The sequence below is a fragment of the Crinia signifera genome, chromosome 11 (genome assembly GCF_055691185.1).
Source record: "Crinia signifera chromosome 11, ASM5569118v1, whole genome shotgun sequence".
In the NCBI taxonomy this organism is placed as follows: Eukaryota; Metazoa; Chordata; class Amphibia; order Anura; family Myobatrachidae; genus Crinia; species Crinia signifera.
The window spans coordinates 52,677,870-52,691,166 of record NC_139227.1 but is presented as its reverse complement, the minus strand read 5'-3'; the positions used below and the strand labels follow the sequence as shown (position 1 = coordinate 52,691,166).

General features: G+C 47.5%; 1 protein-coding gene across 1 annotated transcript in view; it reads right to left on the bottom strand.

Annotated features, from left to right (window-relative positions):
- LOC146046331 (pyrethroid hydrolase Ces2e-like) overlaps positions 1–13,297 on the bottom strand; it is a 111,143-nt gene that overhangs the window by 56,292 nt on the left and 41,554 nt on the right.

The following is a 13,297-nucleotide window of genomic DNA, read 5'->3' as shown; positions in this document are numbered from 1 at the left end:
GCGCATGTGCACAGCGTCTATTCTCGTATGAAAATGAGGTCGCGGCTAATTAGCATAAGCCGCGCCCTCATTTGCATACGCCCCGCCCCCTTTTCGGGCGAGTGTCCCTATTTCATACGGACAGAAGTTGGGAGGTATGCATACTGTTATACACAGTTCATGCCTGACTGCAAGCCACATGCTTATCTTAGTGGGCTGTTCTTATACACAGTATATACCTGTCAGTCTTACAGTCCTCTGTTCCTCCCCCATATAGGGATGGATAGCATAGGACAGGGGCTTATTAAGGCAGTCTGCTTACCCTGCCTGTGCTGCTGTGAATTCTACTGAATATTTGTATAAACATATTCAGCAGCAAAGGGTCAAAAGTTCACTGCTATCCTGTAGTGCACAAGTAATATATGGTGTACTGCAGATGAGGTATACTGCTGTCCTAGAGTACACAGAGTATGTGATGTACTATGGCTATGCTAGTCTGCTCTGTTGACTACACAGAGTAATACTTGTGTTGCATTGTGGATTATATGCATAGGCGAATCTAGAATTATGTTAATGGGTGGTCCCAGATCTAGACACAAGAGCAGGGGGACCTTTGCGCGGCGTAGCCGCGCTGCAAAAAGGGGTGTGGCCTCATGGGAAGGAGGCGTGGCATCACAAAAAGGGGTGTGGTATTACACTTTAGACCATACACAGTAATGCCCATTACACATTTTAGCAAACTCCGTAATGCCCATTACACATAAAGCCACACGCCATAATGACAATTACACATAAGGCCACACACCACAATGCCCATTACACATTGTGCCACACATCATGATGCCCATTACATACTATATAACAAATCGTAATGCCCATTACATATTTGCCACATAAGTGCTGCTTACCTACGTGCTCATTGCTAAGGGGTTCTTGCTTGATGGCACCATAGTACCCATTACACATGATGCCGAACACCATAGTCCCCATTACACATGATGCCTGAACACCATAGTACCCATTACACATGATGCCGCACACCATAGTACCCATTACACATGATGCCGCACACCATAGTACCCATTACACATGATGCCGCACACCATAGTACCCATTACACATGATGCCGTGCACCATAGTACCCATTACACATGATGCTGCACACATAATGCCCCTTACACATGATGCTGCACACCGTAATGCCCCTTACACATTAAGCCACACATTATGCGTAATGCCCCCACATACCGCCACTTGTAGCGTCCCTTAAGCAATGCCCCCAAGAGTGCCATTTACTGTCAATTTTTATATGAGCCTTCGCTGCTGCTGCAGGGAGAGATGGAGAGCGGTGCAGCTGCTTCTATGGGGAGAGGAGCAGAGCGCAGCGCAGAGCACGCTCCCACTCCCCTCCTGGTGTCCCCTCTAGCCGAGTGGACATTTTAAATATTGTACACGCTGTTGTTGTACATGACGTCGGGGGAGCACACCGGGCGCCGGCACCACATGATTAAAGGGGGGGCTGGCTGAGATGACAGCGGGCAGAAGAATTGGAGCGGAAGCTGCAGGGGTGACAGTCATTGACAGCTGGGCAGAGAACAGGGGGCTGCCCGGCTGTATTCAGAGCACTGCAGGTCACGGCTGTTTGAAATAATACCCCTTTCACAACAGAAAATGCAGGGATTTACCCGGGAATATGGTCCCAGGATCATGCAGGGACATTCCCAGGCTGACCCCTTATACCCCTTTCACACCACAAATGCAGAGACAAACCCAGGAATTAAATTCCAGGGACAAGCAGGGACATTCCCGGGTTGGGACCCATTCACACATGCTTTTGAAGCAGGGACAACCCGGGTCGGCACCTTTCACACTGAACCAGGGATGACCCTGCATTTCTATGAGAATAGCATTGAAAATGGCCTATTTTAGGCTCGCATTAGATTATTGATTATTAATAATTAAGACACAAAACATTTGTAGTGTTTCAGCCTTTGTTTACTTGTATAAAACAAATTAAAAGGCATATGAAAGCATCTTCCCCTCTAATGATTAATAGCTCTCTCACCTCCTCATTTGTCCAAGACATGGCACACATTGCAGGTACTCAGGGGTTAAAATAAACTTCTGGGGTCTGTGGTGCCACAGAACATGCACTGTGTCTCCCTGCACGCTGTATGCTGTCTCTGGGCGTGTCTGTGAGCGTCCACCACAACAGGAAGTTGCCCTGCTAGCAAATCAGCACTAGCAGAGGCAACACGGGAAGCAGGGACATGTCCCTGCACCTTTCACACCAGCCAGTAACCCTGGAAGGACCTGGGAGCAACCCTGCTACCTAGCAGGGGTGAATTGCCGGCAAATTAACCCTGGAATTTGTCCCTGGAACCTTTCACACCAGAGCTAGTCCCGGGTTGTTCCCAGACCCAACCCGGGAATTTAGGCTGGTGTGAAAGGGGTATAATACACCAGCCTAGTCCCTGCATTTTCTGGTGTGAGGGGGAGAGACAACCACTCCCCTCTCCCTTCCCACCTTTAACCAACCAGCTATATCTTCGGAACCAACTAACCCATTTACATGAGACGAGTATCATATTGAAGAACTTTTGAGTTGGCTTTGAATGATTTTGGTCCCGTGAAACTGGGCTGCTTGGTTCCAGAGAAATTTGCCCTCAAATAACATAAACAGTCATGAAATTACATTTAAGAAATTGAAAAAAAAAAAACGGTTTAACCTCAATATCTGTGGAACCAATTAACCCATATGGATCCAGCCTGGTATCAGATTGAAGTCCCAGAGATTTGGGTTCAACTGAGATTAATCCCGAGCTTCAGTGATGCCGAAGGGGGAACTGGCAGCCGTTGAATAGGGTGGGGGTCGGAATTAGCGGGTCCCATGTAGGGATGCCAATCCCGGGGCATTTTTTCAATCCCGGGATTGAAAAATGCTCAATCCCGGGATTCCCGGGATCCCGGGATTGGCATCCCTAATACAGTTCTGCTTCACACATACCCACCCCCAAACCGGCCGACCCGCACATTTACTTACATTAGCGGGTGAGCCGCCGGGAGTGGGTTCGGAGGTGCACGGTGCCTCCAGGCTCGTGCACCTCCTTAGCAGGCAGGCTGGAGAATGAAGAGGCACTGCAGGGCAGGCCAGAAGGAAGGCGGACGGGCAGAGGCAGGCGGCCGTGCGGACGAGACTGGATGGGGGCGGGCACAGCAGAAGGCTGCGCAGAGTGACCTCTACTGTCAGGCCGCATGCAGGGGTCAGGATTCGGGAGCCGGGCAGCGTCTGACCGAGTGCTCAGACGCTGCCCGACATTAGGCTTCGCATGTGCAGTCTAATCCCAAAATCTTGGGATTGGATACTCCAATCCCAGGATTGAAATCCCGGACATTTTTAGGCCAATTCCCGGGATCCCGCCGATCCCGTTCCCGGGATTGGCCACCCTAGTCCCATGTTATCCTATAGGGAAAACGTTCTAGCTTTGCCTAGCCGTATCTCTGGTTCCCAGGGGGCTAGAGACACGGTGCTGGGCTCGTTGGAAAGCCCCATCCCTCAGCTACAAAATGGGCTTATGGGTGGTCCTGTGCACCCCCGGACCACCCCCTAGATTCGCCTATGATTATATGTTCCTATGTTGCACATAGTAATATATAAAAGGACATGTCACACATGTGGTATGCTACTTTTTATGGACGATAAACTGCCATTCCGTAGTTACTCACAAGGGACAGTTGGCCCCTTTGGGTGAGCATTACTAATATATGCTTTGCCAGGATGCAGCGATTCAGTCCCAGCGGTTAGGACTTGGGCAGGCACTTAAGGCCCCTTTGGCTATAATGCTTGGGATGCCTCTATACACTTTTTCCCATCTCCGCTGGGAGCAGCGGAAAAATTCAAGATGGTATTGGGTCTCCCTATAGTGTCTAGTCTGCTTTGTGAACATTGGTCCTGCTACCTAAGGTTCGGACATTCCTCCCTAGAGGGAAAAACGTTTACAATAACTGTGCCTTATTGCTGATCTCTCCACCTAGTGGAAGTACAGTATATCCTATTCTAGAGCATTTGCTTTGGGGTTAGTTTTCAGTCTATCAAATAGACTGGTTCTGATTACCAGGCGTCATGGCCAGGTAATGGGCCACAACTCATACTCAGAGTACCTGGTTCAATGCACATAGTGCATGCGTACTCAGTAGATACAGTCACTCCTGTCAGTGGACACCATTATACTGGTACCTTCCCCTCAGTGTGGCACAGTTTTTTATTCTGACCTGTTCCTCGTGAAGAAGCTGGACAGTTCTTACGGCCCATCCGCAACCCGAAGCAGCTTTCAGGATGTGGTAGTTTGTAGCGGTTCCTTCATTTTGCGGTCCAAGATCACCATTATCTATTCACGGCCTTGCCTTTGGCACTGTCAACGGACCCGTGAGTTTTTAACAAGGTCATAGCCATCATGGCAGGGTTCTTGCGAGCTATGACAGTCCACCTATTGCCATATCTGGACAACCTACTAATCTTAGCATGGTCTCCAGAGACTCTTCACAGACAAACTGACCTTAGACCTGTTTTCAATGCCTATAAAGAAGTCCAGCATGGTCCCTCCACAAACTATGATTCACCTGGTGGTGCTCTTCCTCTGTGCCCTCCTGAGAGCATTCCTCAAGCATTGCAGAGTATATATTTACCGATGCAGAACGGTCCTGGGGAAGCTGGTATTCTGTTGTGAAATTACAGAATTTTCCAGGCTACACTACACACCTCTGCAACTGGAGATGCTCCGCCATTGGAACCATTCTCCAATAGACCTCGAAACCCCAAAAGTTTCTTCTTTGGTGGTTTTATTCCTCCAATCCTTTGGAAGGGAAGTCAGTTCTCCATTCAAGACTGTACACTTGAAATGACCAATGCGAGTCTTAGAGGTTAGGAAGCATTCCTCTGTATCTTCTCCTTGCAGGCTTGGGGGTTTAGAGAATAAGCCAGGCTTCAACATAAACATTATGGAGTTCCTAGCCCTTTTCGGGCGCTGACCTGTGCCCTTCGCCTGGTTCTGTCCGAGACAGAGAGAGACCAGTTGAGCAGCGCCATGGCAGTGGCGTATATCATTCACCAGGGTGGGACTGGGAGCATGGCCGCCATGAGAGCAGTGCTTCTGATCCTTTACTGGGCCGACCACCATCTTCTTGCACTGTCTGTGGTACACATCCCAGAAGTGGATAATGGTTTAGCTGAGTTTCTCAGCCGACACATTCAGTCAGGCGAGTGGGCTCTCTACAAGGACAATTTCCAGTTGTTAATAGATCACTGGGGCCTCCCACAGATAGACCTAATGGCCTCGTGATTTAATCGCAGGCTTCAGCATCACAGATCAGCAGTGGTTTTTCTCCTGGCCCCATACTGGCCTCAAAGGACTTGGTTCGTAGACCTCCTCGCCATTTCCGTGGAGCCTCCTCAGCGGCTTCCCTTGAGGTGCTATTGTAGAGTCTGTGCCTGCACCCGGATATTCCCAGGTTGGCTTTACCGGCGTGGCTCTTGACATAGAACTCCTGAAGACTAAGGGTCTTCCTCCTGTGGTGGTCACGACCGTGATCGCGGCAAGAACGCCATCCTCATCCCGAATTTATTATCGGGTGTGGCAAACCATTTACCATTGGTGTTCAGTTACGGGATTTGAGCCACAAGACTTCTATTTGTCTAGGAAATTGGCTTTTTACGGTTCGTTCTGGATCTGGCCTTGAGATTAGCCTTCTTCAAGGTACAGGGTTCATCAATTTCCGTCCTCTTTCAAGGCGGGCGAGCCAAAAGGATTCTGACCCAGACCTTTTTTTTTTCAGAAATTGCGTCCTATACAGACTTCCTTTGTGCCACCTATCTAGCCTGGGGGCCTGCGATTAGTATTGTCGGCCTTCCAGCGCTCTCCATTGGACCCCCTGGATCCTGTGGTTTCAAGTGGCTCTCTTGGAAAAGTCTTATCACACGTTTCTCCTTTTCGGGGTTTTTGTCCTGATAGGGCGGTTCTCTGTATCCACATGGAGTTCCTACCTAAAGTTATTGCTCGATTTCATATGTATCAAGAAATCGTACTCCCAGCCTTTTCTCCCTCAGAGGACTCTCCAGAACTTTGTTCTTTAACTGTTGTCAGAGCTCTATGGCTCCGTTGGTCGAACTACAGACATCAGCAATTCAAATACTTGTGTTGTTTGATGCGGCCATGCGCATTCAAATGCTTTGTTTTGTGGTGTATGATGCGGCCTGACGTTATAGCAAACTTGGGCCCGCTGGCGGCACCTCTCTATCAAACAGGCGTATTTGTCTTCGCATATGCCAGTTCCTTGGTCTCTTCAGGCCTATTCTACTCGTGCAGGAGAACCCAGTTGGGTGGCTCGGCAGGAGACATCTGCAGAGCAGCTGTGTCATGTGGCCTCTTGGTCACATACTTTCCTTAGTTTTTACCAATTTGACACGTTCGCCACAGCAGTTTCTGCTTTTGGGTGCCGTGTCCTCAGTGCAGCTCTGGTGCGTTCCCTCCCGTAAAGGGACAGCTTTGGGACGTCCCACTGTCCTAGTGACCACCATTGGTATGATAGAAAAAAGTGGATTTTGGTCCTACCTGTAAAATCCTTTTTTCTGAATCCATGGTGGACACTGGGTGCCCACCCTCACGCACAGTGCTGGTAATAGGGGGGTTCCTTCGGAAACCTTTTTTCCTCCTTCTGGTTGCATAGTTTCCTTTTTCTCTTTCTCTTCCTGTTCCTTTATGGCTAGCTGTTAAACAAACTGAAGCCTGTAGGGGGCGTGGAGGAGGAGGAGCCTGGGCTGCACTCAAAGAAATATAATCTCCTTGGTGCCTGTAGCTGAAGCTCCACCCACACCCCACTGTCCCAGTGTCCACCATGGATTCAGAAAAAAGGATTTTACAGGTAGGACCAAAATCCACTTTTTTAGACTTCTGGTGGACCTGCTGGGAATAGCCCTGTAGGGTCTGCCTCATGGCAGCAAGTTAAACAAGCCATGGCCAGGATGTAGTTGGTCCTGGACTATCTTCGTTGCCTGCTTTTTTGCTCTGGACAGGTACAGGTCCTGGAAGGTCTATCCCGATTATCTTCTCTGCAGTTCTGACTACCTTTTGGAGTCTGCTTTTGTCTCTCTCGCTGGAGGAGCCATACCAGACCAGTATTGAGGAGCACAGTACGAACTCCACAATTGCGGAGTAGAAGAGGAGCAGAAGCTTCTGTGGGATGTTGAACTTCCTCAGTTGCCTAAGGAAGAAAAGCCTCTGCTGCGCTTTTCCAACAATAGTATCAGTGGTGGGCCCCCATTTAAGGTCCCGGGAGATTGTGGTTCCTAGGAACTTGAAGGAGTCCACTAGCAACACCACACTGTCAGCAATTGTTAGCGGAGGAACACCAACAGCCTTCTTCCCAAAGTCCACTACCATCTCAATGGTTTTGAGTGGGTTGAGCTCTAGCTGCTGCACCACCAGGCCAATCGGTCCACTTCTTGTCTGTAGGCCGATTCGTCCCCATCCTTGATAAGACCAATGACGGTAGTGTCATCAGCAAATTTTATTATCTTTACAGATTGCGCCTCTGAGGTGCAGTCAATGGTGTACAACGACTTCAAATCCCAAGCCGTCCAATCCTCATCTTGTCTTCTAAAAGTACGCAAGACTTGCCTGCCTAAGTTATCTTGTATTATGCAAAAGAATACCTTCTTTTGTTCTTCCTGCTAATTGTATCAGAGACTTGTCCTCTATTATTATAATCTAATTCAAGTAGTGTTGATGCTGGTTATGTTAAACCTTTTATTAGTTCATTCATTAAACCTGCTCGTTTTAACCCATCTTCTGCTGGTCACTCATCTCTTCCTGAACTCCACACAACACCATCAAATCCACCCCTTGTAACAGTTTGTACTGACCCGATGGAATTGAGCAGAAATCAGGGGACATCTGTGGACGTCCTACAAAACATTTTCACCCGTTTAGAGCAGCTTGAGTCCTCACAACAGCAGATGGCTCAGTATCCGCAGACCCTGGCATCTCCTCCATTAGTAGCTACTACATTAGCTAGTTCTTCATCTACTACAATGACAACAGCCAGTAATACCTCTTCTTCTCTACCAGCCCCGGGCCATCTACATCTTCCAACACCATGTATGACGGATCTCCAAAGGCATGCAGAGGCTTCTTAAATCAATGTGACGATCACTTCACCCTACAGCCATCTCATTTCCTGAACCCTAAAGCCCAAGTGGCCTACATTGTATCTCTTCTTACCGGTGCAGCGTTGGAGTGGGTCTCGCCACTTGGGAGAGGTCGGACCCATTGCTTTCCAATTATCCTGCCTTTATTTCCACCTTCAGGAAGATATTTGATGAACCAGGCAGAGTGTCTTCAGCCGCTACAGAGATCCTAAGAATTCGTCAGGGCAGCCGACCTGTAGGTCAATATGTCGTCCAATTTCAAACTCTAGCCTCAGAGCTCACTTGGAATGAGGAAGCTCTGCTCTCTGCTTTCTGGAATGGATTGTCCGGTCGTTTAAAAGATGAACTCTCCACCCGGGACATGCCTGTCACCTTGGCCGAGTTAATTTCACTCTGTACTAAAGTGGATCTCCGCTTACAAGAGCGTCAGCTCGAGAGAAATCGCTTTGATCGTCCACACCTTTGGCCCTCGACAAGTTCCGTTTCATCTCAGACTTGTTTCTTCTGCGAATACACCTCCCGATGAGCCTATGCAAGTCAATCGCTTCCGCTTGTCAATAGAGGAGAAGGCCCGTAGAAAGAAAGAGAATTTATGTATGTACTGTGGCTCTGCTTCTCATCTTGTTTCTGCCTTTACCTGCCGTCTGGGAAAGGACCACTCCTAGTCTCCAAGGAGGAGCTCAGACTAGGAGTTTTACTGCCATCCTCCACCACCTTCACTGAGTCCACTATCTTTGTCACTCTCGTCACCACAGAAAATAACCAAGTTGAAAGCCTTACTGGATTCCGGAGCAGCTGGGAACTTTATCTCTTCTAGAATTACTGCTCAATTCTCTCTTACGGTACAGACTTTGGACCAACCAGTATATCTCACCGCAGTGGACGGCAGTCAAATTCTCCATGGACAAATTTCTTTGTTAACTTGCCCTTTGGAGCTCCAGATCGAGCCTGCCCATCATGAACTTCTGGAATTTCTTGTCATATCCAAAACTTCTCCTGATATCGTCTTTGGGATGCCCTGGCTTGCCAAACATAATCCTCATATCGACTGGTCTACCATGAAAATCAAGACTTGGGGTCCACATTGTTCCTCCTCCTGCCTATGTCGAACAATACCTTTGCAGCAAGTTTATTCTTCCTCCTCTTCATCCTCATCTTCTTCTGCTTCTTCTTCCTCTTCCTCCTCTTCATCATCCTCTTTGTCTTCTTTACCTCCTCAGTATAGCCTATTCTCTGATGTCTTCAGCAAAATGCGGTGCCGATACTCTTCCTCCTCATTGGCAGTGGGACTTCCCCATCGAGTTTACTCCCGGGAAAACTCCGCCCAGAGGTCATATCTACCCTCTGACTCTCCCAGAGACCAAGGCCATGTCTGACTATATTCAGGAGAATTTACAAAAAGGTTTCATCAGGCCATCCACATCACTAGCGGGAGCAGGCTTCTTTTTTGTCAAGAAAAAAGATGGATCTTTAAGACCATGTATAGACTACCGAGGTCTGACATCACAATAAAAATAAAAAAAATCTGTATCCTCTTCCACTCATCACTGAGTTATTCGACAAGGTCAAGGAGGCTACCGTGTTTACTAAATTCAATCTATGAGGTGCCTATAACTTGATACGTATCCGACAAGGGGATGAGTGGAAAATGGCCTTTAATACTCGCGATGGACATTATGAGTACTTAGTAATGCCCTTTGGCCTCTGTAATGCTCCTGCCATATTTCAGCAAATTGTTAATGACATACTGTATTAATCCGTGGTGGTCTATTTAGATGACATCCTTATCTTTTCGCCCAACCTGCTTCATCATAGGAGAACGGTGAGAGAGGTTCTACATCAACTCAGACAGAATCAACTATTCTGCAAACTTGAAAAATGTGTATTCAAAGTTCCTTCAATCCTATTTCTTGGACATGTTCTTTCTAGTACCAGCTTGGAAATGAATCATGGGAAGGTAAAAGCCATGGTTGATTGGACAGCACTCTCAAAGGAATCCAGCACTTCCTAGGCTTTTCAAACTACTACAGATGATTCATCCAAAACTTCTCCACCATAGCAGCACCACTTACAGCTCTCACCCAGAAAGGAGCAGATCCAGCTCATTGGCCACCTGAGGTAGTCAGTGCATTTCAACAACTAAAGCAAGCCTTTGTTTCTGCCCCCATTCTTCTGCAGCCGGATGCCACCAAACCTTTTGTGCTCAAAGTGGATGCTTCTTCCGGAGGGGTAGGGGCCATTCTCTCACAGCGTGGTGAGGACCAAGAACTCCATCCTTGTGCGTACTTCTCTAAAAAACTGCTGCCTGCAGAGAAAAATTATCCTATCGGAGAACAAGAATTATTACCAGTCAAATTGGCCTTTGAGGAGTGGCGATATTTACTCGAAGGTGCCCATCATAAAATTACTGTCTACTAGGATCACAAGAATCTTTCCTTCCTTCATAATGTTCAATGTCTCACATCTTGTCAAGCCTGATGGGCGATGTTCTTTGAACATTTTGATTTTCAGATTAAGGATCGTCCAGGTACCTTAAACGGGAAAGCAGACGCATTGTCTCGATCATTCGACATCTCCAGTGAACAACAACTCGCTCCTCAAACCATCCTCAACACTGATGTCTTCGTTCAAGTGTCTGCCCATCCTGTACAATCCCCTGGTAAGACATTCGTGCCATAGAATCTTCAGAAAAAGATACTAACTGGGCTCACTCTTCTCGCTTCATTGGTCACTCCAGAATTCAAAAGACTCTGACATTTCTTCTACGTTCCTATTAGAGGCCTTCAATCTGAGCTGATGTAACTAACTTCGTCTCCTATTGTGTCAAATGTGCCCAACACAAAACACCTAGTTCTTCTCCCTCAGGAACACTTCTTCCACTTCCGGTACCCACGGAACCATGGACTCATTTATCCATGGATTTCATCTCCGAATTACCCCCGTCTAAAGGACATTGTCAGCTGGGTCGTAGTTGGTTTTCCAAAATGGCTCATTTCTTCCCATTGAAATCTCTTCCTTCAGCTCCAGCTCTTGCACAGCTCTTCATCAAAACTATCTTCAAGTTACATGGCCTTCCAAAGGAAATTGTCTCTGATCGTGGGGTACAGTTTGTTGCCAGATTCAGGAGGGCTCTATGTTCTGCAGTCCAAATTAAACGTTTAAAAGTTTTCCATCGCATATCCTCCTCAAACCAATGGACAAACTGAACGGGTAAACCAAGACCTTGAGGCCTTCATCCGTCTTTTTGTATCCTCACAGGACGATTGGCTGGAACTGCTACCTTGGACAGAATATGCTCATAACCAGTGGCGTGCGGTGGGATGAGGCAGGTGAGGCACAGCCTTACAGCCTTTGTTGTCATACTAACGTATACGCCAGAGTTTTGAGTTTATAAAGTATGTCAAAAATACAAAGAATCTATATAAAAAATCTTATTTTTATTATTCTAATAATTTTTATAGTGAAAACTCTGGAGTAAAAAGTCTATGGCAGGTGAGGCAGTGCCTCAACTGGCTACCTTTTCTGCACATTTTTTTTTAAAACTCAGCAAATCTCCAGCAGTATATACTGCTGCACTTGTGTATAATGCCCACATGTACCCCATGGCTCATATATTGTGTGCAAATCTGGCTCTGGTACTTGCCAGGGACACCTCATCCATTTACCTCACTGCACGTCCCTGCTCATAACAACTCTTATTCTTCCTCGGGTGCTACTCCCTTCTTCACTGTTTATGGGAAACATACTCTATTTCCAGATTTCACAACTCTACCTCATGTCGAAGTACCTGCTGTGACATCTTCTCTTTATCGCTTCTCCAAAATTTGGTCTAGAGTGCATGATTCTTTTCCCAAGGCTTCAATTCATTACAAGAGATCCACTGATAGGAAGAGACGTGCAGTCTCTTAAAAAAGTCGGAGATTCCCAAACCTAATCTGGTCAAGGCAAGGGCGAATGCTGAATTCGAGGTTAAAAGGATTCTAGATTGTCGCCATCTGAACTCTAGTCTTACATTTTTAGTGGAGTGGTCCGGTTATGGTCCTGAGGAGAACTCCTGGGTAGAGGAGAGAGATTTGCATGCTCCAAAGCTGGTTACTTCATTCTTTCAAGGAATCCTCATAAGACTCGTAAGTGTCCAGGGGCCACTCAGAAAGGAGGGGGTACTGTCACACGCCGCCGTGGCGTAACACGACGGGCACAGTACTCACCCGTCCGTGCTTGCCGACAGGTGGCATGTGTCCGCTGGGGTCCTGGTTTGGCAGGCAGTGGCAGTGCTGAGTGGCTGTGAGCGGCAGCATGGATTCAAACAGAGACGCGGCAGTCTGGCTGACAGGATGCCGGCCCCCGGAGACTGGCACCTCCATTTTGCTTGAGGGCAAAGCGGTGATTGGCCAGGTCAGGGCTTTTCCTCCCATTCTGACCAGACAACCAATGGCAGCCCTTCCCTTGCTATAAAGGGGATCTGCCTAGGTCAATCTGAGTCAGTACAAATTGTTCCTTCAGCCTGCTTGCATCTGGGGAATCCTGGCTATCCTAGTGCCTATGCACACTGCACTCTCCAGCTGGTTGTCCCTGCTGGCCTCTGATCCCATCAATGCTGCCTCAGGTGTGCCTCACTCTCCACTAGCCTTCTCTTCTGTATCTCCTCCCAATCATCACAATACCCTCCGGATCGGATTCCGGTTCCGGATTCTTCATTCTTGTCTTCAGCAAATTCTTCAACGTTATTCTACAAATCCAGGATTCCAATCTTCAATCTTCAGGTACATCGTCTCCTTATTCTACAAATCCCAAGCCGTCCAATCCTCATCTTGTCTTCTAAAAGTACGCAAGACTTGCCTGCCTAAGTTATCTTGTATTATGCAAAAGACGGCCTTCTTTTGTTCTTCCAGCTAATTATATCAGAGACTTGTCTTCTATTATTATAATCTAATTTAAGAAGTATTGATGCTGGTTATGTTATCCCTTTTAGGAGTTCATTCATTAAACCTGTTCGTTTTAACATATCTTGTGCTGGTCACTCATCTCTTCCTGAACTCCGCACAACACCATCAAATCCACCCCTTGTGACAGTATGGGAGATACCACAGCCCATCCACAGCTCTCTCCTCGCCT